The 5,816-nt window shown below is 35.4% G+C and overlaps 1 long non-coding RNA gene across 1 annotated transcript; it reads left to right on the top strand.

Annotated features, from left to right (window-relative positions):
- The first annotated feature begins 1,478 nt into the window (after positions 1 to 1,478).
- LOC135082131 (uncharacterized) lies at positions 1,479 to 2,076 on the top strand. The gene is made up of 2 exons (XR_010259355.1): positions 1,479 to 1,607; positions 1,828 to 2,076. It is a non-coding gene; the product is annotated as an uncharacterized LOC135082131 (long non-coding RNA).
- The last annotated feature ends 3,740 nt before the right edge of the window (positions 2,077 to 5,816 follow it).

The raw sequence follows: 5,816 nt of genomic DNA on the forward strand, positions 1-5,816 counted from the left end.
TGCTATTGATGTTAATGGACAACACATATAGTCCTTTTAACAGCCTACAGTGCACATGCGAACCATTGAAACACTTTTGTAGAGATAGTAAAAAAAGGTATTTTAATTATCACAAACAAGTCCTACTACAGCTACTAGCTGTATAACAGTCTAAAACAAGTAAACATAACAGCCTTTGGCTATATAAATGACCACGTGTGTTCTATTAAAATGCTAGCTCTATAACATCGTACAAGTAGGCCGTTAAACAGCGGTTGCCGTATCTCTACCCTCCTATAATGCTCTTAGTCAGACGGCTGACTAAAGGATACTTGTTAGAGTATTATAACACCAACAATCGTATAAAAGTATAACTCTACACTAGTCTACACTCCTATAAGTCCCTTAGACAGGTATAGGTGTAATTAATTGCAATAATACAGCTTATACATCACGAGTGAACTGTACTAATGCTTTAAGTACACATTGGAACTAAATGTGAACTCTTAAATGGAGTAAAATGCTACTTGGGCGTGTCTCTGCTGTGATTAAATAATCTTTGAATCACTGAGCACAGATCTGTCGTAACCCGAATAGCGGGCGTTAGTCGTAACGGCGTCGTTAGCGATCGCGGTTTTCCTGCGGCACCGGAAGCGACATCGATTCGACTAAAACTAGCATTGTTTGTGTTAGCAGGAAGCGATATTCATTCAGCTGGCTTAGTCACTGCTGGGAGATGCCCGGAGAAGTCAATTTAATGTGTCACATCCCGTAGATAGAATTGTAAAGGTAGAAGAATGTTGGGAGCCACACATCACCCAATCCCCCGGCGCAGTGGTGACGGTGCGCGAAGCATTTCCTTCTCGTAAAAAAAAAAGAAAAAGAAATTGTCTTACCTCTTTTACACTAAGCATATTTAACATTTGTTTTGTCTCCTGTCATCCGTTTTGCACTGGAGAGAAGTCGAACCATAACTTCGAACTCCTCCTATTTCTGATTATTTTTGTGGCGGGTCCATGACAGTTTAACTTTCCCCCGGGACAAACATGACCTTCACTGGTTGGGTTTTTATTGGCGGTCAAGCTGTAGATCCTGGCTATACAGGAGTTGCAGCGGTGGGAACGAGAGGTGGGAATAGTCCAGTTTTTACACTAAACAAACTTTTTACTGATGTGTGGTCGGACATACAGACTTAAAACGGAATTTGGTACTTCAGTCTGCTCGTTAAAAGTTTGTTTTAATGTAACTTACACAAGTTATTATAATGTTATTTTTGATACATAACTTTAAACCTGCTGTTACACACCGCACCAGTAAGAATAAAAATACCTAATATCCCAATAAAGTTTATATTTTATTCAAATCCATTATAAGTAGAGTCATTCGGGGTAACAGCACGCGGTGGGTAAAAGTACGCGGTGGTCCGATCTCCGACAGGGGTGGGGGAGCCGAGGTCTGTGTTTGCAATATAGAGTGGCGCTACTGTCGCCGTTTAGGAGCCACGTGCCGCGCCGACGCAATCTAAGTACTGGTCGCGACACGTCGCCGAATACTTGTAGCACGCTTATTTCGTTTAATTTTTATGCCACGGAAAAGTGTGCTGTAGTTAAATGGATAGCTCTGTGCCAGTAAGTATACTATATTTCTATTGTTCATTTAATGTAGTTTTGATCTAAGTTTATCATATTCGTAAAAAGTATTTAACGTGTGTGTTGTGACTGATTATTTGGTATATTTGCCGATTGGGGTAAGAGTACGAGATTAATAGTACGCACGCTTACGTTTACCCCCGTTGCGTACTTATACCCCAAATGAAATAAAAATATCAAAAATTGTTCAATCTTTCAGAATACCTACACCAAAATGCCGAGAAATTACATAAGGAAGGCCCCTCAGCGGATCCTCATCTCATCTCAGATGACCAAATAATGAAGGCCAATTATTTTGATCTCAAAGTGTGACTATTGCCAATATAAATAATTTAAGACAAGATTCACATTATAATAGATACAGGGTGGAATTTTGTAATGCCACCTGGAGGGAAAGTACTCTTAGTAATGTAGAGGAATCGAACCAACTAAAATTTGTTAAAAATTACACCCTGTATTTTTATTGCATCGATCGTTAGGGTTATGGTTTATGGATGAAATCTCTCTAACAAACTTGCTTAAATTAAATGAAAGGAAAACCATGAAATCTTAAATTATTTTAATTATTTACAAAAAATTCTATGGTATGATAGTGAATTTTCGTAAAATTTTCAAAAATCTTTGAATGGAGTTCTCTTTGTTTTCAAAAATTAAGGAAAGTTTTAATTTTACCCACACATCGGGTCAAGAGTACGCATTGGAAAAGTTTTCAGTTAAGCCTATGTAGGGCTAAAACTAATTAATCTTGATGGAAATTTTTCTTAAATAGTGAAAATTTATTAAATATTCTACAGATTTAATAACATAACATGCCAATTATACAATTCTTTATAGGTCTGGGAGGCCATCAAAAAAAAAGTGCGTGCTCTTGACCCGAATGACTCTAATGATCATGTAAAAAACACAAGAGTTTAGCTATCGTCACTGATAAGTCAATTCCATTTAACTGGCATTAAAATAAAATATGTATCTTGAGTTGGTAAATATTTATTTCTCACTAGCTTTCCGCCCGTGGCTTCGCGCCCGCGTGGAATTTTGTCTGTCACTGAAAAACAATCGCGCGCCTATTTGCTCACCGTTTAGACCTGGACTACGACAAACATTTTAAATTCAAAATCAGCTCAATCGGCCCAGCCGTTCTCGAGTTTTAATCAGACTAACGAACATCAATTAATTTTTATTTATATAGATAGATTAATTTATTTCGGGACCTACGACAAAACTGTAGTAGTTAAAGATTATTTTTCAAAGAAAAAGTAAGTAGCTTCGAACAAAATAAGTAAATATTTTTTCACCTTCAAGATGATTGGTGGATAACATATACGAGGTTGTAGTCTGGAGGGCGTCTATTTGATATAAATCTAGCGAATATCTGTAAAAAGATCGCACTTACAGCTAGAGATGGGAATATTTTCTATAGGTACCGATAATTTACTCGGTATTTTGTGATTTTTGTCCATGTTTCAAAAACCGGGATAAAAACTATCCTATGTTCTTTCCCGGGACTCAAACTATCTCTATGCCAAATTTCATCAAAATCGGTTGCGAGGTTTAAGCGGGAAAGCGTAACAGACAGACAGACAGACAGAGTTACTTTCGCATTTATAATATTAGTTGGGATTATTAGGATGACAAAGAACGGCCATTTTGTTGGTTTCGTGAAAATTGCAGGAGAAAAGTTTTCATGAGTTATGTTTTACAATGAAACGCTTCTTCGTGGTAATTAAATATATTTTTCAGCTGGTTGGTCGTTATAAGACTTCATATTTATAACAGACTGCGTCCAGTTAGGGGTCTACTACGTCGATATGAAAATAAAATATGCGAATGTCATTAAGATCTTCTATAAAAGGTTTACAAATAAAAAGAATAACTAATTTCACTTGACACAGATTTGTAATAATAACTTTATTTTTGGATTGAAAACGTTCACCACCAAATAAGCTAAACTAAAACAATTTACTATTGATCAGTCAAATCACCCTTAAAATAAAGTTAACCAATAAAATCCGATTCACAGTAACCGGAATACCGGTTACCGATTTCCCTTACCTCCGCCACAAAATCTCATTTCCCCCGACACACAAAACAAACTGTTGTTATCTTGGAAAGTATTTGTCAATCGAATACACCCCAGTTTTTCACTAGACATGTCTCAGGATATATTGGGATTCCAGTCTGAAGTAAGAATGTACAGCGAAATGCTGGATCTCATGTTTGAGCGTGCCTGAAGTATTTGTAATCGACTCGTTTTGGAAAGATCGTGGATGCTTGACATGGCTTTTTAAAGATTGCGATGAAAATACGTTCCTTCTTAATTACCTATACATAGTACGTTTTATACAATTTACAGTCGAAGGCATGCCAAACACTGCCTTGGCATCACTGGTAATATTTGGATAAGGAATTGACTATTTACGTGTTAAAAAGTACAAATGTAAAAAACGACCAAAACCTGTAGTAAATTGACACTATTTTTTTATTTTTTTTTTAGTCGAAATGTATTTTGTTTATTATTATTGAATGTATATCATTATTGTTAATTAATTAATTATTTTAGTTGAATTTTTATAGTCTTAGAGACTTATTTATTTGGACATAATTGTGTGCTTTCTGTTTCACTGTATGTTGCATGCCAATTGTCGTTGGTTAGATGTGTGAAACGGACATTAATTGTTTATCACTACTTTGTACCACATTTACCGCAATAAAGAAATTCTACTCTATTCTATTCTAGACCATGAACTAGTGAAGGTCGCGGAAAGCACCTGGATGCGGGCTCGCAGGACTGGACGTTGTGGAAATTCTTGGGGTAGGCCTTTGTCCAGCAGTTGATGACATTTGGCTGAATCGAACGAATGAACGAAGAGTAAATAAAAAAGCTCTTTAGGATAGAAAATTACACTTTATATTTGCTTCATTTCTATGGACCTACTTTATTAATAAATTACTCGTATTTACGAGTACTTATAAACCAAGGAAGAGGAATGAATGAGGTTATATTTTGCCTTTTAGCATCACGTAACAGAAACCAATCATCAAAGACATCAGGTTGTCAACTTTTAAATGAGAATGTCCCCAAAATGTCCTGCCACAATTTTCCCCGAAACAATTCGTCAAGCGCTCAATAATTACGAAACAAATTGAGGGCGAAAAAGTCTGGAATACTCGCCCCAGGTGTCCCCAGGGGTACCCACGAATTAGCGATTCCCTATGGAACGAATCGCCTTAATTAAAATATAATCCTATTAACAAAGACCTTTGGGGAATTTCTCGTTATTTATTTGGGGGTTTACGGTGGAATAAGATGTCGATTGTTCGTCTCTTTCGACAACTTTTATCTCCAGAGAGAGAGTAAGAAAGACAAACGATAGCGAAATTAATGTCATATTGCTGTCTCTGCGTAATATTTTCTGGTTTTGTTTACCTGTATGTATTTTAGCCGATTAAAGTAACGACTAGTGTTCAAATAATAATGACATATCGTGTAAGCTAACTAATTCATACGGCAATTAGATACATTGAAATAAAAGGTTTTATTTTAGCTATGTAGTTATGTAGATAATGATGCGTCTTATGCGTCTACTCGTATCTCCACAAACACGAGTAAGACTGTCTTTTTCTTTCACAATGTTTTGCAAAATACCAGAGGGGAGACAGAAGGGTCAATTATGAACTAAATATTATTACAAAGTAGACCCCTTTCAGTTGATGTTGAGTTGGGCAGCTTTGGGGTTCGAAAATGGAAAATTATTGCTCTTTTAAGTTTTACGATTGACATTCTTAATAAATCATGGCTGATAAAATTGGATTTTAATAACAGTAAATTAATAATCTCTAATAAGTATTTACTTAGGTCAATCAACGATTTATCATTAATAATGTTATTTGATATTTCTCCTCTTTTCTTTTGGCTGTTATGTGAAAATTAATTTTCATGATAGGGTAGAGTAAATAAATAATTTGAATTTGAGTAAGCTTTCAAGTTTACCCTGTTTCCTGAAATTAAAATTCGAAGAAGGTGAAAATTTATTTCATGAATAAATTTTCAAGATGATTAAATATTGTTTTAAGAGTTAAGACTACTTTTCGGTAAAAAGTTACACACATATACATTTAAAACATTTCGAAAATAAAGACAAGCGTAGACTGTAACCCCGAAAAAAAATTGAAAAATGAATTTTAATT

Source organism: Ostrinia nubilalis, chromosome 21, assembly GCF_963855985.1.
Source record: "Ostrinia nubilalis chromosome 21, ilOstNubi1.1, whole genome shotgun sequence".
In the NCBI taxonomy this organism is placed as follows: domain Eukaryota; kingdom Metazoa; phylum Arthropoda; class Insecta; order Lepidoptera; family Crambidae; genus Ostrinia; species Ostrinia nubilalis.